We start from the raw sequence: 25,209 nt of genomic DNA, 5'->3' as shown, positions 1-25,209 counted from the left end.
TTGGCAATGGGTGATCCCATGTGATATAAACTTCATCATTCTCTATAATGCTTTGTGATTCATGTTTCCAGTGTTTCTCAGCTACTTCAGTATTGCAATGTTTGCACAATCCCCAATGCAACAGTCTTGCTACATTATTATGCCTTTCCTTATACAGTCCTTCTGCCATTAGTGTATCACATCCAGCAATAAGATGTGCGAGTGTCTCCGGTTCTGTTTTACAAAAGATGTATTTGTCTGTTTCTCCCACATGTTCAATAGACTTTGTGAACCCACATATACAAAGTCCACTATCCTGGGCTGGCAATGTTAACCTTTCATCTTTTGGTTTAAATTCACCTCTTCTTAACCATCTCTGCATTTGGTCCTGATCAGCGTGAGGTTGTTCCAAAAGTTTTCTGTAATTTCAGCTAAATTTAGGTATTTTTCACATTTCTTGTCTTCTCATCTGATCCTTCACCTTATAATCTTTCTTTTGTTTTTTTTTTTTGCTTTTTTTGGCACAATCACTTGCTGCCTTATTTTTATCTACTTCTGGTTTGATTTCCATTCCCAGTTGACACAGATATGCTTCTGCTAAATTAAACAGGGGAAGTCATCTTAGACTTATTCTCCTCATGTTTTATAACTTTCCCTATGTTTAGATCTTGTAAGGTCAGTGGATTGCGGAACTATACATGTAATCAATTTTGAGGAGGTCCATACATATAATCTGGGTATACACTGAGTTTTATAAATCATTTGATAAGCCTGAAGCATTTTTTTTGGTTTCCTCTCCAAATGATCCATACCTTTTGTGGCCACTCATTCACTCCAAAACTGTAAGTTAGGACAGGAAGAGCAAATTGGTTTATTGCATAGACTTTGTTCTTAGATGTCAAAGCTGTTTTAAATATTAGTTTTAGTCTTCTAAATATTCCTTACTAAGTTTTATTTGCATGTGTTCATGTATTTTTGTTGATCCTTCATCAATTCCCGCACATTTATACATGCCCTCTTGCTCAGGTTCTTTTATATCACATTCCTGTCCTAGACTGATATTTTCTTGGTGCTGCAGTTTTCCTGCTTTAAAGGTTGCTTTTGCACATTTATCAAGACCAAATGACATTCTTACAGCTTCTGAGAAAGTTTTGACCACTTATAGTTGTGCTTTCAGTTCCTCATCTGGCAAATTATATAGTTTTAAATCATCCATAAAAAGAAGATGAGAAGTTTTTACACTTTGTTGTTTTCTGGAAGCCAAACTGTAGTCATGAACTAATATGTTATGTAGACAGCTTAATGGGTTAAGGGCAAAAGAAAGAGCCTCGGTGAAAGGTATCCCCCTTTGAATCTGTATACCTGGAATAAAAAATAATTTGCTTTTATCATTGCTTAACTGCAAAGTAGTTTGCCATGGTTTCATTGTCACTATTACGTAATTGGTCAGTGTATGGTATATCTTATACATTTGTAAGCACTCATATTCATGAATGTGGGACCATGTCAAACTTAGATTCTTCCCCTTTTTACAGTTCTCCATTATGTTTTTATTTAACAACAAATGATCCTTTGTTCAATATGACTTTCTTTTGTTACCCTTCTGTTTTATTGACATGACTGAGTTTTCTACTAAGTGACAATAAACTCTACTGGCACCAATTCCAGTATATAATTTACACATCATTGAAAGGCAAGTTATTGGTTTATAGTTTTTAGAATGGCTTGCATGTTTTCTCAAGTATGAATATTGTTTTTCCTGTTGCTAACCAGGTTGGCATTTGTTCAGGATGTGCAAATTTTATATTGGTTTCCTGCTGAAAGCTCCAAAGTATCTTCATATGGCAACTGATCAGATGTTTCCTGCTCCACTAGTTTCTCCTTAATTTGGGGATTCTTTATTCTGTCCTACTGTGGTATTATCAGAGTTTGATATTCTACACTAAACCCTTCACTTCCCAGGTAATCCATAACCTTATTTTCTATTTCTTTAATTTCTCACTACTAATGCTTCTTTGTACTTTCCCTCTTTATTTCCTTATTTTTTCTATTATAACATTTTCCATATCTGGATGTCTTTGCCTGTATTTCTCTTTAAATATCTTTGGTGCTGTTCATTTTGAATTGGTTAATTTCACTTTCTCCTTTGCATAAATATTGCACCATATTAAATCTCTTTTTTCTTTCCAGTGTCCATGTTTCTTCTTCCGGTGTCTCCTTCTCCTCCTGTTTCTCCTTACTTGGGGTGCTCACTGTTCTATCATGCTGTGATATAACTGTGTTAGACTTTCTACACTAAATCCTTCACTTTGCAGGTATTCTATAATGTCTGCTTCTATTTTTGACCTATTTACTAATCTTCTGTTCTACATTCCCCCTTTGTGATCATATTTTTTGTACTGTGAAATTTTCCATGTCTAGGTGTCATTGCCTGTAATTCTCTTCAAATGTCTTTGGGACTGTTTTTGTATTGATTAATTTGGCTTTCTCCTTTGCATAAATATTGCACCATATTATATCTCTCTCTTTCTTTTCCATGTCCATATTTCTATTTTAGACTTTTTAAAAATCTCTACATTTTGTTCTTTATATTTCTGTACTTTCTCAATTGCTTCTTTTTCCAGACGGTCCAGGATTTCTTGGTCTATATAATGTTTTTCATGAATTTTTTAATGAACAAACATTGGCATTTGAAGCTTTTGACAGGTTTCCTTATGCAAGTATTTTTCTTTCCTCTAATTTCTTTCTTAATCTTTTTGTATATCTTCTGTCCAGAAATTCTAGGCTTCTTGTGTGATAGTAACAATACATCATTTCTTTCTTATCCTCAATAGTTCATTCTATTTTGTTTATGGCTCTTCTCTGCCTTATCAGTTTTTTGTGATTTTTGGGGACTACTAATTCCTTCTACAATGGGGGGGGGGGGCATCCTCCCCTGAGCCTGGAATAACCCCATTGTAGGAATATTTCTGTATCTCGAGGATTCAACACTGTCATTTTTTCCAGTCCTGGCACCACTGCACCTACCAGGGTTGGGCTCTTTTTATCCTGGGACTTGTGCACCCAGCTGTTTTTTTTTTAAACCTATTTATGTCCATGATATATGCTATATAAAATACAGTCTATATATATCAGTGTTGCCTTGGTGAGATTTTGTTAAAAACAGGGTCCATCTTGTGAAGGTACTCACCAAGACTTTAGGATAGTTTCAGTTCCAACAATAATACTCTCTGTTGCTTCCTGATTTTATCATTTCTCCATTTGGGTCCCTGGTTAACTGTTTGGGTTAGTTAATGCATATGGATCTTTAGCTGAATCCAAATCGGATAGATGCATTGTACAGCTCAGGAGAATTATGACACAATCACGTAACTTAGACACATATATCTAAGTCCAGAATTTCACAGAATGTGCAGATTTTTGCCTCTTATTTTAGTCTGTTCTTCATATCATATAACTTACGATATTTCAACAAATCATTGAAGACTGAAGATACTGAATAATGACAAATATCTGAGTTTGACTTCTTACAGAGAATACATACTAATGTAAAACTTGCTATTCTAACAACTTTCTTAGTTCATATGAGCAGTAACTAAAATCTGCCCCTGATTTTGGACCTTTATCCCCATTATTTTTGTCTATGTCCAGAATTCTTGTTTTAAGGCATCGAAAGGTATACTTAGACATACTGATTCTATTTCAATTTTAGCATATGGGTGCTGATCAAGATACTGCTTCGGGGCTAGGACATATTGAAAAATGAAATATGAACTATGCTGCACAGGGTGTGATGGTATTGCCCATTGTGTAAGAGCAATCCTGTAGGCTCCTGAAGGAAGATTTAAGGCTAGTCTTCCATGCAATTAGGGACCCAGTGGTCCTGGATCTTGTGTATCTCCACAAATCAAATAGTCCTACAACTAACAGCACCAAAGACGTAAATCTTCATGAACAAATAAATAAAACTTGATGGAGAGAGAGAGGCTCATTATGCAGCACCCTCCCCATCTGTGGAACAAATGGACAAATAGGCTCATTATACAGCACCTGCCACATCTGTGGAACAAATGGACAGATAGGCTCATTATACAGCACCTGCCACATCTGCAGAACAAATGGACAGATAGGCTCATTATGCAGCACCTTCCTTGTCTGTGGAACAAATGGACAGATAGGGAAGGTGCTGCAAAATGAGCCTATCCGTCCATTAGTTCCACAGATGTGGCATGTGCTGTATAATGAGCCTATCTGTCCATTTGTTCCACAGTTGGGGAAGGTGCTGTATAATGAGCCTATCTGTCCATTTGTTCCACAGATGTGGAAGGTGCTGCAAAATGAGCCTATCTGTCCATTAGTTCCACAGATGTGGCATGTGCTGTATAATGAGCCTATCTGTCCATTTGTTCCACAGATGGGGAAGGTGCTGCATAATGAGCCTATCTGTCCATTTGTTCCACAGATGTGGAAGGTGCTGTATAATGAGCCTATCTGTCCATTTGTTCCACAGATAGGGAAGGTGCTGCATAATGAGCCTATCTGTCCATTTGTTCCACAGATAGGGAAGGTGCTGTATAATGAGCCTATTTGTCCATTTGTTCCACAGATAGGGAAGTTGCTGCAAAATGAGCCTATCTGTGGAACAAATGGACAAATAGGCTCATTATATAGCACCTTCCACATCTGTGGAACAAATGGACAGATAGGCTAATTATACAGCACCTTCCACATCTGTGGAACAAATGGACAGATAGGCTAATTATACAGCACATTCCTTATCTGTGGAACAAATGGACAGATAGTCTCATTAAGCAGCACCTTCCTTATCTGTGGAACAAATGGACAGATAGTTTCATTATAAAGCACCTTCCACATCTGTGGAACTAATGGACAGATAGTTTAATTATACAGCACCTTCCACATCTGTGGAACTAATGGACAGATAGTTTCATTATACAGCACCTTCCACATCTGTGGAACAAATGGACAGATAGTTTCATTATACAGCACCTTCCACATCTGTGGAACAAATGGACAGATAGGCCAATTATACAGCACCTTCCCCATCTGTGGAACAGATGGGCAGATATGCTCATTATACAGCACCTTCCACATCTGTGGAACAAATGGACAGATCGGCTCATTATACAGCACCTTTCCTATCTGTGGAATAAATGGACAGATAGGCTCATTATACAGCAACTTCCCCATCTGTGGAACAAATGGACAGATAGGCTCATTATACAGCACCTTCCCCATCGGTGGAACAAATGGACAGATAGGCTCATTATACAGCACCTGCCAAATCTGCAGAACAAATGGACAGATAGGCTCATTATGCAGCACCTTCCCTATCTGTGGAACAAATGGACAGATAGGCTCATTATACAGCACCTTCCCCATCTGTGGAACAAATGGACAGATAGGCTCATTATACAGCACCTTCCCCATCTGTGGAACAAATGGACAGATAGGCTCATTATACAGCACCTGCCACATCTGCAAAACAAATGGACAGATAGGCTCATTATGCAGCACCTTCCCCATCTGTGGAACAAATGGACAGATAGGTTCATTATGCAGCACCTTCCCTATCTGTGGAACAAATGGACAGATAGGCTCATTATACAGCACCTGCCACATCTGCAAAACAAATGGACAGATAGGCTCATTATGCAGCACCTTCCCTATCTGTGGAACAAATGGACAGATAGTCTCATTATACAGCACCTTCCACATCTGTGGAACTAATGGACAGATAGTTTCATTATACAGCACCTTCCACATCTGTGGAACAAATGGACAGATAGGACAATTATACAGCACCTTCCCCATCTGTGGAACAGATGGACAGATATGCTCATTATACAGCACCGTCCACATCTGTGGAACAAATGGACAGATAGTTTCATTATACAGCACCTTCCACATCTGTGGAACTAATGGACAGATAGTTTCATTATACAGCACCTTCCACATCTGTGGAACAAATGGACAGATAGGCCAATTATACAGCACCTTCCCCATCTGTGGAACAGATGGACAGATATGCTCATTATACAGCACCTTCCACATCTGTGGAACAAATGGACAGATAGGCTCATTATACAGCACCTTTCCTATCTGTGGAACAAATGGACAGATAGGCTCATTATACAGCAACTCCCCCATCTGTGGAACAAATGGACAGATAGGCTGATTATACAGCACCTTCCCCATCTGTGGAACAAATGGACAGATAGGCTCATTATACAGCACCTGCCACATCTGCAGAACAAATGGACAGATAGGCTCATTATGCAGCACCTTCCCTATCTGTGGAACAAATGGACAGATAGGCTCATTATACAGCACCTTCCCCATCTGTAGAACAAATGGACAGATAGGTTCATTATGCAGCACGTTCCCCATCTGTGGAACAAATGGACAGATAGGCTCATTATACAGCACCTGCCACATCTGCAAAACAAATGGACAGATAGGCTCATTATGCAGCACCTTCCACATCTGTGGAACAAATGGACAGATAGGCTCATTATGCAGCACCTTCCCTATCTGTGGAACAAATGGACAGATAGGCTCATTATACAGTGCCTGCCACATCTGCAAAACAAATGGACAGATAGGCTCATTATGCAGCACCTTCCCCATCTGTGGAACAGATGGACAGATATGCTCATTATACAGCACTTTCCACATCTGTGGAACAAATGGACAGATAGGCTCATTATACAGCACCTTTCCTATCTGTGGAACAAATGGACAGATAGGCTCATTATACAGCAACTTCCCCATCTGTGGAACAAATGGACAGATAGGCTCATTATGCAGCACCTTCCCTATCTGTGGAACAAATGGACAGATAGTCTCATTATACAGCACCTGCCACATCTGCTGCATAATGAGTCTATCTGTGGAACAAATGGACTGATAGGCTCATTATACAGCACCTGACACATCTGCAGAACAGACGTCCGCTGCAAAATAAGCAGTGCGATACATAATCTTCCTTCTAATGGAAATTAGATTATTGTTTTGGTGTTTACAAAGTCATCCCTAAAAGGCAGCACAGACTATGGATTGGGACTAGCAAGGCATACATGGTCAAAAAACTCATATGTATTGTATTTTCTGTGATCCTATTACCTGATCACTCAAGTCATATTATAACTGAAAGTTCTAAAGTTCCTACTCTACGTGTGGGATGAAGCAGAAATCCTGCAATGTTCAACATTAAGGTGTACATCGGAGTTTACTGTAGCTTGTGTTGGGAGTTGGGGACAATATCCTTATTTCTTTAATACCCCCCCCCCCAAATGACAGAAGTGTGTATAGGTCACTACAGCTTGTTGTGGGTTTTGGACAATGTGGGAATGATTTCTTAAACTTTCCTCACAAATTTCAAAGGTATTCACAGAGGGCTCCTACAGCATGTATAAGAGTAGTGTACTGTCAAGGAGTAACTGGAAATACTACTGGGAAGGGATCATTATTTCTTCATTTTCTTCACAGTCAAACATCATATGCATATACGGACAGCTATCTTCTGTGAAAGGGTTAGGAAATGTACTGCTTATATGTGTCTGACAGCAACAGGTTGGAATATGTTGCACTCTGTTTTTTTCAGTTTCATTCCAGTCTGACATCAGAGGGGCACACAGATGGTAAATGTCTTATGGGGAAGGGGTGAAGAAACATACTGTATATATGAATGACACCAGTAATCAAAACACATGCCTGTGGCCATTTGTGCCTTAATTATCAACCCAACTGAACATCTTTTTGAGGGTGTTGGAGAAGTAGGCACTATGCTTAGGTATGATTTACATACCCTTGCAAGAATCTGTTTTCTCAGCTTATCATGAACTCTTAATTTGCCAGCTTTGAGCACTAAGCCTTGGATACAACTTATTTCCTGCATGAAATAAAAAAAAAAACTGAATTTCTATACTTACTCATGTTTTTTTAGGCCATCATTGGATGAAAATACTTTAAAAGGCTATAAAAGACTTTGCAAAACAAATCAGAATATGTAGAACAGTGATGGCTTCTGGGGGCATTGCAGCCGCCAACCTCCCAGCTTAATGTAGCTATTTCCTCTGCAGTTTTTACTGTGTAGTCTTTGTCAACTAAGGTATGTTGAAAGGATGCAGGAAAAAGCAAATCTGAAGAGTAGCACTGAATTTCTTGCCTTAACTAGGATTCTCGCACAGGGCATCATTGGATGAAATGGTCGGTTACAAAAACTATATAATGCACCTCAGAACATCTAGAACCCCCTATGTCTTCTGGGGACAAGTGGCCCAGATCCCTGGTTTAATGCAATTATTTCCTTCACAGCTGTCAGAGTACAATCTTGCCTGGTTAGGATTTCATGAATGAATGTAGGCAGGAAAAACAATTAGCACAAATGTAATCTGGGAAGCACTAGCTAATGTACCAGTGGGCAGTGGGAAGGCTTGACACTATGCAGCCCCTCACCTCTGGCATAATTTCACATAAGGCTGGCCATGTCTGGACGTATGGTTACCTGTTTTAACTACAGTAATAATACTATTTTCATCTGCTGAAACAAAGGATACTTAGTTTCAGATGACCTCACAGTGGCAGAGTGAGTTTGCTGAAACAGCAGGCTTAGGGGGAATGTTTTCTGAGTAATGAAAAAACTTAAATCTCTTTATCAGAATGGTCATTCATTTTTTTCTCTAGCTACCTACTTAATCTATTCAAAGTGACAGGACAATATGGCATCAATGTAGTCCTCGGAAGAATACTAGCAAATACGCACACACACACACACACACACACACACACACACACACACACACACACACACACACACACACACGCACACTCTTTTTGGAACACTTGTAACATATTCTCTTGAATTCACGTTCACCATTCCCTAATAAATTATGTGTCTGTGTTAATAAACCAACATTTATGTGTACTTGTTTAAAATTAGAGCAATCTTGAAAATTTTTACAGAAAGCAGAGAAACAATATTTACTAAAGAACAATAAAAACATTACCAGTTTTAGAGCACTTTACCCATAAAAGAACACTCAAACCATTGTCATTATACTCTACCAATGTCTATACTATTCAATTACAGTCACTTGGATGTACACATCAAATATCTGATTATGATTAAAACAGGGTCACAGTGAAATATTCCAACTTGTTTTACACAAAAGCACATTACTCCTGCTGAGCTAGACAGCAGGGTCAGTCTTTCTTCTTATTTATTTATTTAATTTTACATTTCTTAACCGGGCGGGGGGTCTGACTGGGCCAAAGGCCCTTTTTCAGCAGAGGCCTGGGGAGAAAAGCTCCACAAGAAAGATAATTGCAGATAACATTTAGGTGTTTAAACAGCAATACAATCATACAGATTTACAACAGACATATGTTTATAGTGGTAAGAAGACAACACAAAACAAGGAATGAAAAAAATCATTAAATAATAAGAATAATTAAATTAATTCCATGGTATCCAGTTAAGGTTTGAAATACAATCCAGTATATACATAGTACATTAGATTATTTTTGCAGTACCATGGATATAGCCTATTAGAGAAAAGTAAAATGTTATTAGTAATGTAAATCTTTACATAGTTTCACGAATAACCATTTATATTAAAACAGTGGTAGTACTAATGTTTTGGTTTAATAGTAGTAAATTACATTACTTGATGGGGTCAGTATATGTGAGTGTGAGAGACAATTTAGTAGACTAAGATGGGCATAAGATATGTGCCTTTGCTGATGCACTAACCTGGGGAGCAGTCATAGCACAGCCTGTTCCTTGTCAGATTGCTCTAGCCTAGGGAGCAGTCATAGCACAGCCAACTTTGTTTCAGATGTTCCCTGATGAGGTTTTTAAAGGAGGCTTTAGAGAATGCGTTTTGTATGCTCATGGGGAGGGTGTTCCATTTTTGGCCACTGTACTACTATAAGGTGAGTCTCCAAAGCTATTATTGCTATTGGTGACTTCTAGTACGAGTTTGCTTGATGAACGAAGAGGGCTTGTGGCTGAATGCTGCTGTACTAGGTTTTTGAGGGCAGGACACTTATTGGGGAAGTAATGGATAGAATGATAAAAACAGAGTTGATTATAAAATAGTAGGTTTGGCAGCTCAAGCCAGTGCAGCTGGTGCAGAGCAGTACAGTGATGGCCTCTATATGCAGAATTTGCTGCAAAGCGGGAAATTCTGTTGTAGCAGTCCTCCAGTTTGCTTAGGTGAGTTTTATTGAGATTAGTTAGACTAGAGGATGCATAGAGAAGGGTGGATAGAAACTGGGAGTGAGCAATGGTGGATCTTGTATTGTTGGAACTGTTTTTTGAAATCTGTTACTGTTTGGACTTTAACTGATCATTTTTAAGTGTATTTCAATTGTTTTACTTTTGTAGGCTACACACTCGAGTGATAGCCATTTTCTGTCTTGAAAGTGTTTGCATTACTGTATCTGTTTTAATTTTCACCAAAAAAAAAAATCCTGTCGCTCTACTCATTTCCCCCCTTTCTATATCTTGTAGAGTCCAGTTTTCAGATTTTGCAGAATTCTGGGCTGTTTAGTAGTTTCTGTGTTGTCCAGACCTTACTAAGAAAGAAGGAAGCTTCTCTGTTCATCATTGGGAGTGGTGAGCTTTGAGCAGCCTGCCCGTTGCTGGAGGAGTGGTTTCAGCTCATAATTTGTAGTTTTATTGGTCATTTTGGGCTATTTCGATCCCTTTCATCTTTCTGTTTAAAAACCCATGTTTACGCAGTTTTGGTGCTTATATTACCTCAGCAAGATCCTGCCTGGGTGTCCTGCAGAGTTCCACAGCAACAGAGAGAGAAAAAAGAGACTTAAGTACCTCTGTTTTATTTTGTATTGCTTATTTTCACTAACTGCATTGTTTCTAGCATTTTTATTAACTTTGCAAATTATTTGAACTGCTTTTTGAAATCTGTTACTGTTTGCACTTTAACTGATCATTTTTAGTGTATTTCAATTGTTTAACTGTTGTGGGCTACACACTCAAGTGCGATATCCATTTTTCTGACTTGAAAGTGTTTGTATTACTGTATCTGTTTTAATTTTTACAAAAAAAAATAAAAACCTATCACTCTACTCCTTTCCTGCCTTTTTATAACTAGTAGAGTCCGGTCTTCAGATTTTACTGAATTCTGGGCTGTTTTGTAGTTTCTGTGTTGCCCAGACCTTACTAAGATAGAAGGAAGCTTCTCTGTTCATCAGTGGGAGTGGTGAGCTTTGAGCAGCCTTTCTGTCGTTGGAGGAGTGGTTTCAGCTCTGAATTTGTAGTTTTACTGGCCATTTTGGGCTATTTCTATTCCTTTTATCTTTCTGTTTAAAAACCCGTGTTTGTGTGGTTTTTGCACTTGTATTACCTCAGCAAGATCCTGCCTGGGTGTCCTGCAAAGTGCTACAGCAGCAGAGAGAGAAAAGAGAGACTTTGAGTGGATTAAGTAACTCTGTTTTGCTTTTTATTGCTTATTTTTGCTAACCACACAGATTTTAGCATTTGTATTAACATTTCAACTTATTTGAACTGTTTTTTGAAATCTGTTATTGTTTGCACTTTATCTGATTGTTTTTAAGTGTATTTCAATTCTTTAACTGCTGTGGGCTACACACTCAAGTGCGATATCCATTTTTCTGACTTGAAAGTCTTTGTATTACTGTATCTGTTTTAATTTTTACAAAAAAAAATAAAAAAAAAATAAAAAAACTATTGCTCTATTCCTTTCCCACCTTTCGATAACTAGTAGAGTCTGGCTGTCAGATTTTGATGAATTCTGATCTGTTTTGTAGTTTTTGTGTTGCCCCAACCTTACTAAGATAGAAGGAAGCTTCTCTGTTCATCAGTGGGAGTGGTGAGCTTTGAGCTGCCTAACTGTTGCTGGAGGAGTGGTTTCAGCTCAAAATTTGTAGTTTTATTGGCCATTTTGGGCTATTTCGATTCCTTTCATCTTTCTGTTTAAAAAAAACATATTTGCATGTTTTTTGTGCTTGTATTACCTCAGCAAAATCCTGTCTGGGTGTCCTGCAGAGTTCTACAGCAGCAGAGAGAGAAAAAAGAGACTTTGAGTGGATTCAGTATCCCCGTTTTGCTTTTTATTGCATATTTTCACTAACTGCACTGTTTCTAGTGTTTTTATTAACTTTGCAACTTATTTGAACTGTTTTTTGAAATCTGTTACCGTTTGTACTTTAACTGATCATTTTTAAGTGTATTTCAATTGTTTAACTGTTGTGGGCAATACACATGTGTGATAGTCGTTTTTCTGCCTTGAAAGTGTTTGTATTACTGTATCTGTTTTAATTTTTACAAAAAAAAAAATATCACTCTACTTGTTGTAACTAGTAGAGTCCAGTTTTCAGATTTTACTGACTTCTGGCCTGTTTTGTAGTTTCTGTGTTGCCCAGACCTTACTAAGATAAAAGGAAGCTTCTCTGTTCATCAGTGGGAGTGGTGAGCTTTGAGCAGCCTATTTATTGCTGGAGGTGTGGCTTCAACTCAGCATTTGTAGTTTTATTGGCAATTTTGGGCTATTTCTATCCCTTTTATCTTTCTGTTTAAAAACCCATGTTTGTGCATTTTTTGCACTTGTATTATCTCAGTAAGATCCTGCCTGGGTGTCCTGCAGAGTTCTACAGCAGCAGAGGGAAAAGACAGACTTTGAGTGGATTAAGTACCTCTGTTTTGCTTTTTATTGCTTATTTTCATTAACCACACTATTTCTAGTATGTTTTATTACCTTTGCAACTTATTTGAACTGTTTTTTGAAATCTGTTACGTGTTTGCACTTTGATCATTTTTAAGTGTATTTCAATTAACTGTTGTGGGCTACACACTCAAGTGTGATAGCCGTTTTTCTGCCTTAAAAGTGTTTGTATTACTGTATCTGTTTTAATTTTCACAAAAAAGTCCTATCTTTCTATTTGTTTCCCACCTTTCTATAACTAGTAGAGTCCAGTTTTCAGATTTTGCTGACTTCTGGGCTGTTGTGTACTTTCCGTGTTGCCCAGACCTTACTAAGAAAGAAGGAAGCTTCTCTGTTCATCAGTGGGAGTGGTGAGCTTTGAGCAGCCTATCTGGCGCTGGAGGAGTGGTTTCAGCTCAGAATTTGTAGTTTTATTGGCCATTTTGGGCAGTTTGTATCCCTTTCATATTTCTGTTTAAAAAAACATGTTTGTGTGAGTTTGCACATCGTGCAGTGCCGTTTAACTAGGCTTAAACTATTACCGGTGTCAGGAAGTCTGCTCTTCAAATTTTCCCTATAACTAGCCAGTTGTTCAGTTTTAAGCACTCAAATCTGTTCCTTGAAGCTCAGCACTTGCTTAGAAAAGTAGAGTTGTGTACACTTACCATAAATGTAGATGATCGAGTGTATTCACTGTCGCAGTCATTACATTTGCATTATCTGCCTGCAGGTAGCCCTCAGCCGGCCTGAATACAGAGTCTTGGATTTCTGCATCAGATGCTGTCACTTCTTTCATGACGCCAGGTCATCAGGGGAATAAAACATGCAGCCGATGCCATTACATCAGTTTTTCTTGTCCCAGATGCCAGGTGCCCCCACAATGGGAAGCATTATATGTTATGGTACACCTCCATCAAGAAGCAAATACACCAGAAAGCTTAGATACACCACACAAGAAAGAAAGGTAAAGGCAAGAGAAGTCAGGAGGCTGGAGGGAGGGTAACCAGGACTGCAACAGTGAATACACTCGAACACCTACATTTATGGTAAGTGTACACAACTGTACTATGTTCTTTGTGTTTCACTGTTGCAGTCATTACATTTGGATTGATTCCCAAAGCTAAGGAAGGGAGGAGGAAGTTAGAGAACATTAGGACCAGCTATTAAGCCCTGCAAGACTGCAGTGGCAAAACCAGCTCTGGATTTAGAAAAAACAGGCAAGTGGTAATGCTTGGTGAAGGTATGTACAGAGCTCCAGGTAACAGCTTTTAGGATGTCCCTGGTAGGGACTCCTCTGAGAAAGGCTGTAGAGGTAGATGCAGCCCTGGTAGAATGTGATCTTATCCCCTGTGGGGTAGGTTTTCCATGGTTCTTATAGCAGAAATGAATGCAATGGGCTATCCATTTAGAAATGGTTTGCTTTGAAATGGACTTCCCCTCTGCCCCTGCAGCAAAGCCAACTAGCAGCTATTCAGATTTTCTGAGTCCTGTCCAAATAAAATCTAAGTTGTCTGTGCACGTCCAAAGAGTGCAGTATTTGTTCTCCTTTGTTTTGTGGATTCGGGAAAAAGCTAGGCAAATGAATGGCTTGATTTAGGGCCACACAAGACACCACCTTGGGCATAAAGGAAGGATTGGCCCTGAGGGAACCCTGTCTGCATGGTTCATAGGTTGGTACTAGGCTATCAGCCCTAGGGCCTCTAGAAGCCTAGCCATAACAATTCCCTGGTTATTTCTTCCCACACTATTTACTTCCCTGGACCTCTGTCTAGCAGGGCGACTGACGTGATCCCCGGGGTGAATTTCCTTTCTCCCATCCAATCGTCAAGGTTCCTTTTGAAGAGGGCCAAAGAGGTACTCTGCTTGACATGTATGGGCAATCTATTCCAGAGTCTGGGGAGTCTCTGGGTCAGAAACCCATCCCTCCAACATGTTTTGTTTATTGTGATGACAAGGTTTAGATCCCTGGAGCATGTGGCTCTGAAGGAATGGGATTTCTTTAAGTGTAGCATGTCCAGCAGCTCTGGGTTTGACATGGCCTTGTATATTAAGCAGAAATTGCCTCTGAGTAGACGATATGCGACAGAGTATAGTTGGAATTTTTTAAGGCGGTCAGTGTAGGGCATCTGCTTTAGGCCTGTGATTCTTTTAGTGAGGTATTTCTGTGGCCTTTCCAGTTGTTGCAGATGTCTTGAGAGGTACAAACCAAATGGGGTGTTGTATTCTATAATGGGTCTAATGAGGGATGAGTACAGTGGGACAATGAGCTCCTTTTTTCTGGATGAAAAGCCCTTAGTGATGAGGTGTGCCACATAGAAGGATTTCCTGACTGTTGTGGCGATGTGGTTATCGAAGGTGAGACAACTGTCCACCTGTGTCCCTAAGTTTCTTATCACACTTTCAGTCTTTAGTGTACTGCCACCTGTATGGTAATTCATGGATACATGCTTTTTTCCCAAAGGGGATAACTATACATTTCTTGGCATTGAGCTTGAGCCTATGGCTCTGGCACCAAGCATCTGTTTCTGTAAGACCCTTTTGTAAAGTATCCACATCATTTGGGGATCCAGTAATGGCTCCCAGTTTGCCGTCATCTGCGAACTTTGTTAGCCAGAGTCCCTTAGTGTTGGCCTGTACTTCAGAGAAGCAGATGCCAAACAAGAGCAGTCTCAGGATGGAACTTTGAGGTACTCCACTTGTCACTTGTCTGTAGCTGGATTTAGAGTCAGCTACTTTTACAGTGTGGGTTCTATCAGTAATCCAGTTAGCAACCCATTGGGTGACGTAGGGATTAATTCCCAGCTTAGTAAGTTTATCTATGATTCCAGAGTGGGGGATGGTGTCAAAGGCCTTGGCAAGGTCTAGATAGGCTGTGTGGACCACGTTACCCTTGTCTAATGGCTCTGGAGACTGATTTGAAGAAGTCAATTAGGTTCAGGACAGGATCGGCCCTTCACGAACCCAAACTGGGTGGGGTCCAGTGTTTGAAGGTTGCCAATGTCTTTGTTTATAAGTTCCATGATAATATGCTCCATGGCCATACAGATAAGGCTCGTCAGACTGATGGGACTGTAGCTTCCGGGATCCAAGGTGGATCCCCTCTTGTGGAGTGGGATAACTTTAGCTCTGCATCACTCAGTGGGCACGAAACCTGAGGTGAGGCTATGATTAAACATGACACTTAGGTGAGGTGCCAGTTCATATTGTAGTTCATGTAGTACACAGCCCAGGATGTCATCTGGTCCCATGGATGCTGCATTATTAGCTTTGGAGAGTGCGTTTTGTACCTGTGTGGCCGTTATTACCAGAATTTGGCAAACTTCCGGTATTGAGATGGGCCATTTAGGGGGTGAGAGGGGGGTGAAGTTGGCACTGAATCGATCTGCCAGGATATTTGCAATATCCTTAGGATCAGTATATTTAATGCCATTCTGTTTTAGCTCAGAGCAGATCTGAGCATTGCCATTTAGATTCTTGACATAGTTATAGAATGCCTTGTGGCTGTCTTTGGAATCTTTGGCAATTTTAATTTCATAACTAGCTTTGGAGGATTTTATGAGGGATCTCAGTTTCTTACTGAGGCTAGTAAGGGAGTTTTTTGCATCCTGGGATTTTCCTCTTTTCTGCAACAGTTTCTTCCTTTTGTTGTAAAGTTTGTTTATGGCAGGGCACCACCAGATTGGCTTCCTTTTTTTTGGATGAGAGCAACTTGGTTCTATTTGGGATGGCATGATTCATGCATGAGGGGATATTCTCATACAGTGCCTTATTGTAGGATTCAGCAGTTGAACTTTCAGTTCCCGTCTGCATGGGTGTAATAAAGTTTGTCACTTCTGACTTGAGTAGCATGAAGTTGGCTTTGGAGAAGTGTTTTATGGAGTTTTCCTTAATCGGGGGTGGGGGTGGGATGTGGATGTTAAGGGTGATTAGCTTATGGTCAGACCTGACTAACGAGGGGGTGACCATAGGTGTGGAGCATCGATTTCCCATGTTGGTAATAACCAGGTCTAGGATATTGGAGCCCCTGGTGGGACTATGGATTAGCTGATCCGGGGCACTGGAATTTATGAATTCCAAGAACTGCTGGGCAAAGGTGTTGGTATATGAGTAGCTTTCCCAGTTAAAGGCAGGGTAGTTAAAATCACCCAGTATTAGGGTGTTTGGCTCTATCTTAATATTTTCCAGTATGTTTAGAAAGGTGTAGTGAGAATCTTGGGGTATGGTGGGGGATCTGTAGCAAGCTACAATTTGGATTACAGTCTTACCTAGTGTAAGTTGCACCTGGAGAATTTCAAACACATTGTGTTGGGTAACTAGCCTGGCGGTGTGAATATCCTTGGTGAATATTGACACTTCTCCACCTTTAGTGTTTCGGGCCTGGTTTGGTGGCCGAAAAGTGTGGTAAGAGTTGTAGCCTGGTATTGCAGGGGTGATCTCTGGAGCCTTGAACCAGGTCTCAGTTACTGTACAGATATCGATGTTGTCCATTTTTAGTAGTGCCTCGAGAGAGTGCATTTTGAGGTTTAGACTTCTAGCATTGAGTAGCATTACCTTCAGATTTTGCATGCTTGTACCTGTTACGGTGGAGGTTTTGTCCTTTGAACTTTGGTAGATAATGACGGGCTCCACTGCCATGAGGGCCTGTAATTCAGACACTCTTCTTGCTGAAGTAATGGCTAGAAGGAAGGCTGTTTTCCAAGAAAGGAATTTCAACTCTGCAGTAGCAGCTGGTTCAAATGCAGGGAGAGTGAGCTTTTTCAATACAAAGTTAAGGTCCCAGGCTGGAGTAGGAGCTCACCTGCAGCATTCTTAAATTTTTGGCCCCTCTGAGGAATTGCTTTAGCAGGGGGTTAGAGAAGAGGGGTGGTTCAGTATTATAATGTGCTGAAATGACAGATGCATGAATTTTAATTAACGAGCAGGATAGGCCCTTGTGGAGCATTTCTGTTAAGTACTGAAGAATATGAGGTAAGCTGGGCACCGTTGTGCCCATCCCCTGAGTCTGGCTCCAGGAACAGTATCTTTTCCACTTTTCAGCATAGGATTTTCTAGTACTAGGCCTCCTTGCTTTCAGAATGACATCTAGAACCTGCTTACTGAGGGATGTTATTGGAGAGCTCAAGGAATTAGCCAGGCTGCAAGATTCAGGGTTTGAAGCTGAGGGTGCAGAATCTGGCCTGCCTGCAGAGATAGCAGGGAAGGTGTCTGAGGTAGGTGCCATGGCTCCAGCAGTATCATACTGCACAAGAGGGGGTACCAATGCTGGCGTGGCCAGTCTGGTGCAATCAGTATTGTCCTTGGCTTGTCCTGTTTGATCTTTAGCAGAACCTTTGAGAGGAGAGGCAGAGGGGGAAAGGCATAAACTGAGACGCTTTCCCAGGTAAAGGACAGGGTATCCACTTTCCAAGCTTGACTTTGGGGAGTTCTTGTGCAGAATATGTCCAATTGGTAGTTCTGAGGGGAGGAAAACAGGTCTATCTCTGGAGTCCCCCATTTGTTCCTCAACAGGATGAATATTTTTGGTTCCAGTTTCCATTCATGTGGGTCCATGAGATTTCTGCTTAGGTCATCTGCCAGTGAATTTAGCTTGCCTGACAGGAATTGAGCTTGTAGGTGCACTTGGTAGCTCAAGGCTGTGTTCCACAGAGCCATGGCTAGTCTGCAGAGAGGGTACGAGTGGGTTCCCCCCTGCTTGTTTATGTACCACACAACTGTGGTGTTGTCTTTACCAGTAATTGTCCTGGAAGGATGTGGTCTTTGAAGGCTGTCAGGGAATTCTGTACAGCTAATATTTCTTTTTGGTTGATATGCAGGTGCATCTGACTTGGGTTCCATTTGCCCTGAATGCACTGCCCTGCCATGTGAACCCCCCATGCATAGTCTGATGCGTCTGTTGTTAGGGTTTGGGCAGCAGGGGGTAGAGTGAAGGGGAGCCCCTTGTTGTGGTAGCAGGCCTCTGCCCACCAAAGGAACTCTGTCTTTATACAAGGAATGATAGGAATAATTGATTCCAGGTACTGAGAATGTTGGCACCATAGGCTTTTTAGATACCATTGTAGTTTCCTCATATGCAGTCCTGCATATGGAATGCAAGAGGCCATGAACCTCAGTGTTTGCAGAATTTTCCTTGCAGATATCTGGGTCTTTGTGGCCAGTAGTTTGAAGTAGGTTGTCAAATAAACTTGTTTCTCCAGAGTGAGGAAAGCCATCTGGGTAGTTGTGCTCAAGCTTGCTCCCAGGAATACAATCTGTTGGCAGGGTACTAGGTGAGATTTATTTTCATTTATGGTGTATCCCAGTGAGGTTATAAGCTTCTTTACGAATGCCAGATGTTTTAATAACAAGTCCTGGCTTTCTGCCTGAATCAGACAATCGTCCAGGTATGGGTATATTTGAATATTTCTCTGCCTGCAAAATGCAATAGCTGGAGCTAGACACTTTGTGAAAACCCTGGGCACAGTAGATAAACCAAAGGGAAGTGCGGAGAACTGATAGTGCATGGAGCCTGCCCTGAAGTGTAGGTATTTCCTGCAAGATTCCCTTATTGGAATGTGCAGGTAAGCCTCCTTTAAGTCTAAGGCTGCCAACCAGGCATCTTTGCCTAGCATAGGAAGCAGCTGTTGAAGTGTCAGCATTTTGAATATTGGGATTACCAAATAGGTGTTTAGAATAGAGAGGTCCAGGATAGGACACCCGGAGCTGTCTTTTCTGGGTACCAGGAAAAGTCTTAATTAAAAACCTTGTCCCCTTTCTTCTGCTGGGACAGATTGAATAGCCCTGATACTTAAAAGAGACATAACCTGCTGGTGACCTTCTGCCCACTGATTTGGGGGGTAGGTCTGGCCAACCGTTTGGGGTTGGTAGGGAGTGGAAGTGGAATTTGTATCCTTGGAAAACTATATTTAAAACCCATTTGTCCTAGGTAATGAGTTCTCAGTTTTTTGCATGCAGGGCAAGCTTTCCTCCTAAGGGAGCAGGCAGTTGAGCAGGGCTTGGAAGGGTTAAGGTTAAGTCATTGTGACATTTTTCCATGGGGGGGTGTCTTACTACTTCCTGCTTTGGAAGTGGGAGCCCCCCCACTGCTTAGGCCTGTGTGTAGCCTGAGACTGTAACCTAGGTGGTCTGCTGTTCCTCGGTTTGGACTGAGAAGGCCTGGAAGAGACTGGAAAGGACCAATTCTTTGAAGGCCAATGCCTACTAAATCTGGGAGGCTGTGCTTGCAGGAAATATTTAACAGTTTGCATAGATTTAGCTTTTTCCTCCATCTTTTTAAGGACTTCTTCTACTTTGTTGCCAAACAGGCGGTCTTGGTTTAAGGGAGCATCCAGTAATTTAGCTTTAACATGATCTGGCAAGTTTTGCTCCTTAAGCCAAGCGTGCCTTCTAAGTACAGACCCAGTGACAGCAGCCCTGCAAGATGCTTCTAAAAAGTCAAAACCACATTGCAAAGTATTTTTATCAACTTGTTCAGCAGAATGCTTTAAATCCTGTAATTTTTGTGTTCAGCACAGTCAGGAATCATCATCATTTTCTGTTTAAGTAGTCCCATAACATGCTGCTGGTACTTTAACATATGAAACTGGCAATTTAAAGCCCTAATGGCCAAAGTAGCAGAAGTGTATACCTTCTTGCTCCATCTGTCCAAGGCTCTAGAATCTCTATCAGTAGGAGTAGGATTTTTGGCAGCAGTAGCCTTAATGCCCTTTGGACCTTGGGAAATGGTCTCTGGATCAACAGTAGGATTCTTGAAGAGGAACTTGTGAGAGTCAGGTACTCTATAATACCTGTCAGGTTTTCTGGGAGCTGGAGGTAAAGTGTCTGTGGACAGGCTAGATTCCAAGAAAGCATCATCTACAATGTCCAGAACAGGAGGGATAGCTAAAGGCCTGTGTTGAGGAAGGAGTAAGAATTCCCTAAGCCTCTTTTTCCCTTTCCCAGCGGAAATGCTCCCTAAGAGTGTGGAAGGTTTCAACAAAAGAAAAGTCTTCTGGAGGGGAAGCAGAGGGAATGGAATCCTCTGCATCAGAGTCCTCATAGGTAGATAAGGGCAAATCCTGGAAATCAGAAGAAACAGAAATATCAGAATCCTGATCAGAAGAATCAGAAGGAAAATCAGTTCTAGGTCTCTTAGAGGGGGAAGGCTGGCTTCCCCTAATTAAAGTAATAAGGTCTTCAGCCATTCTAAGAATTTGTTTTTTAGGCATATGGGCCTGACCATGTGGTTTGGACATCTATTTTCTAGGCATGGATCGGGATTTAGGCCTGGATGAAGAAGATGACCTCGGTTTAAAATGCAAGTCTGTAGGCCTGAATATACCCTCAGAAGCTAGTGCCTGCACAGCGGCTCCGGACCCATCCAAGGTAGAGACATCCACAGGTTCCATAGTTGAACAAGCATCTCTGGCATACTGGACTCCAAATGGGTCTCAGTAGAGGCCTGCAAATTTGAAGAAGTGGGTATCAGGGGCTGTGAAAGCACCTCACAGAGTGCCAGCGGACTGGCAACTAGCTTAATGGAAGCATCGTCGGCAGTTTTGGACCTATGCGGTCTGTCTCTGTCTTTATCCTTATGTTTTTCGGAATATTGGTAGTTGGATGACTTACCAAAGCCATTTCTGGATAGTTATACAGAGTACCAAAATAATTTGCTGCAAAAATAGACCAAGGATGAATAGTTTGGGGGTTGAATAAGGCACAAAACTGACAGCGAGGGACATCGTGGTCTGGGCCTAGGCAAGGAATGCAGTACGAATGAAAATCTTTATGAGGTATTTGCTTTCCACAGGTAAGACAATTGTTAACTTTTACTGACATCGGTTAAGAGCAAGAAAAAAGATCCCCAATGGGGTAATTAGCTTTTTTGAAAACTTCGGTTCTGAAATTCAAAAACGAAAATTTCAGGAGTCGGCCGACTGGTACTGCTTCGGGCACCACGAGGCAAGAAAGACTGATGTAATGGCATCGGCTGCATGTTTTATACCCTTGACGCCCAGACATCATGGAAGAAGAGACAGCATCCGATGCAGGAATCCAAGACTCTGGTATTCAGGCCGGCTAAGGGCTACCTGCAGGCAGATAACCCAAATGTAATGACTGCAACAGTGAAACATGAAGAACATCCATTGCAAGCACTAGATAGTCTATAAATTACTACAGCACACAACTCTCCTTACTAAGGAAAGAGAAAAACAGTTTTTGGTACTTAAATAAATAAACACCTATCCAGGCATGTCCAAGGGTCAGCTCCCAGTGTTTTTTCCTGTCCACCTGGTGAATCTAGGCATCCTCGGGCAATGCAGCAATTGCTTCATGTACATAGACAACCCTCTCCTCCTACCACTTAACATTACAACCTGTGAGAGATGCACTAATATAGCCAACCTGGAAGCCAAGCTCTCTCCAGCCAAGACTGGACTAGTCAGTCAAGAGGAAAAGGTAAACACTTGCACCACACCACATACAACACATAGCCCTTCAAAACCTATACCCACACATAGTAACATGAAACACACACCTACATTCGTGGAAGTTCTTAATATAAATTTGCCCAAACAACAGAGACCTCCAAATCTAAAACACAAACAACCAGCACCACGCAACACAACCCAAGTGACATCATCATCATCATCCCCTTTTTCCCATTTACATGGGGTCGGGGTATTGTATTAACTGTCGCCAACTCTCTCGATTCAGTGCCACTCTCCTGCCTTCTTCAACACTCATGCCTGATTGTCAAAGATCTTCTTTCACACAATCCATCCACCTCTTTACTGGACGCCCTCGCTTCCTCTTACCTTCTTACTGTCTGTCCCAAATCTCCCTCACCAGATTGTCTTCTGCTTTTCTACACATGTGCCCATACCATCATAATCTGTTCTCTTTGAGCTTTTCTGCAATTGGAGCTACTTTGACTTCTGCTCTTATGTCCTAATTTCTTCACCTGTGCCGCAGTGTGCATCCTACCACCTTTCTCAGGCACTTCATTTCCATCACCTCTAGCTTCTTCAACTGTTCTGCCTTTACTGCCCAGGTTTCTGTACCATACAGTAGTACTGGTCGCACCACTGTCTTGTACACCTTACTTTTCAGCTTCTTTGGCATTCTTCTGTCATATACTACACCTGATACTCTATGCCGGTTGGCTGCAGCCCCTCTGATTCTAGCTTTGACCTCTTCATTCAGACTACCCTTCTCCTCAACCACCCCTCCCAGATACTTGAAGCTGTTTACCTGTTCCACCATCTCCCCATCTATCTCTATTCTCAGCTTCTTCTGATTTCCCCAATCTGCTGCCATTACCACTGTCTTATCTGTGCTTAGTTTCATCCCATGTGCCTTCAGATTTGCATTCCATTCTCCTATCCTTTGCTGAAGTTCTAGATCAGAGTCTGCCTGTACTGCCACATCGTCTGCATACAGCAGCTTTGTTGCTCTGTCCCCTCCAACCTGTTTGCTGATGTAGTCCATTACCAGTATGAACAACAGTGGGCTCAGAGCTGAACCCTGGTGTACACCCACTCCCACTGGGAACCCCTCATTGAGGCCAAACACTGTTTGTACTTGAGTCACTGGGTCCTTGTACATAGCCTGTACTAATTCTACCACTGTTTCTGGGACTTCAAACCACCGAAGTACTGCCCAGATCAGCTTTCTTGGGACCTTGTCATATGCTTTCTCCAAGTCTAGGGAAGCCCAGTTTGACTCTCTTCTCTTCTCTAGTTTCTTCTCAAGTATCTGTCTCAATGCAAACATCGGGTCAATTGTGCTGCATCCTGAACTGAATCCGAACTGTTCATCTCCCATCTTACATTCTACTATTCTGTGTATCCGTTTATCAATCACCCTCTCCAGAACTTTCATGCAATGTGGTAGGAGTTTGATGCCTCTGTACTGTCCACAGTTGTGGATGTTTCCTTTGTTCTTGTACACTGGCACGAGTATGCTTATTCTCCAGTCATCTGGAAAACGCCTTTCTCTCCACACTGCAATTAGTACCCTCAGGAGCCATTTCTCCCCTAGCTCACCCAGCATCTTTATCATATCTGCTGTGACCTCATCTGAGCCTGCTGCTTTCCCTGACTTCATTTTCCTTAGTGCTGCTCTTACTTCTTCTAAGCTGGGTTCCTCTTCTACTCTCATTGTAGGCTGTTTCTGGGGCAGTACCGCTTCTGTGGGGTTTTCTTCATTCAGAAGCTGCTGGAAATACTCCTTCCATCTGCCTTTGATGTCCTGTGGGCTGGTAAGCAGGTTGTTGCTGGAATCCTTTATGAAGGGTGTCTGACTATCTTCTTTATCTTTCTGTCTTTGCCTTGCAACCTGGTATAGTTTCTTTGTGCCCCTTACTGAGTCACTTTCCAGAAGCTGATAGAGTGTCTCTGATGCCCTATTCTTTGCTATTGCAACTTCTTTCTTAGTTTCTTTGTTAGCCAACCAGTAGTCCTTCCTAGCTTGGTCAGTCTTTTCAATCTCCCACTTCTTCCTGCACTCCTTCTTTCTTTTGATTACTTCCTGCACTTCTGCATTCCACCACCAGCTTTCCTTATGTACCTTATTTCCATACCTGGCTCGGCCACATATCTTTTCTGTAGTCCTAACACATGCTGTTTTTAGGTGCTGCCACTCTTCAACTCCACCTATTTCCTCCTCTTCTTGGGGTGCTAGAGCCCTGAGTAATTCCTTGAACTGCTGTACTTTCTCTCCAGTCAACTTCCAGGTCTTCAGCCTGGTCTCTGTTGACCTTACAGCCTTCTCTGACCACTGCTTGCAGCTGATTGTCGCAACTACTGGTTTATGCTGTGAACCGACTATTTCACTGGGGATGACTTTGCAATCATGGATTCTACCCCAGTGCCTTTTCCTTACTAGGAGGAAGTCTACCTGAGTTGCATGTTGGTTACTCTTGTATGTGATCTTGTGACTGTCTCTCTTTCTGAACCATGTGTTGGCTACTATCAAGCCATTTGCCAGACAGAAGTCTAGAATGGCTTCTCCTTCTTTATTCCTATTGCTCCACCCATGTGGACCCAGGCAGTCCTCATATCCTGTTCTATCTGTCCCAATATGTGCATTTAAGTCACCCATTATCAACACCAATTCATGTTGTCCTGCTTTATCTAGTAGGTCCTGCAACTGCTGTCTGAATGCACTCTTTTCCCCACTATCACAACCCTGCTGTGGGGCATAGGCTGAGATTATGAATACTGTCCTATCATTACACTGGAGTCTGATTGCCATGAGTCTGTCATTAATTCTGATGATATCCCTCACTGACTTCTGAAGCCTCTGTCTCACCACAATTCCTAAACCATTTCTAGCCTGTCCACCACCTGAGTAGTAGAGTCTGGATCCCAAGCCAAGTGGCTTTGTTGCACTGCCCTTCCATCTCGTCTCTTGGATACATAGGATGTCCAGCCTCCTCCGTATCATCATGTTATCCACTTCTAAGCTGCATCCTGTCAGTAAGCCTGCATTAAGCATAGTAATTCTTAGTTCATGTTTGGCAGGTTGGTTGGTTTTA

Source organism: Protopterus annectens, chromosome 3.part1, assembly GCF_019279795.1.
Source record: "Protopterus annectens isolate FY-2018-M chromosome 3.part1, PAN1.0, whole genome shotgun sequence".
NCBI classification, from domain to species: Eukaryota; Metazoa; Chordata; order Ceratodontiformes; family Protopteridae; genus Protopterus; species Protopterus annectens.
The sequence above is the reverse complement of the archived record's forward strand: the minus strand, read 5'-3'. Positions refer to the sequence as shown.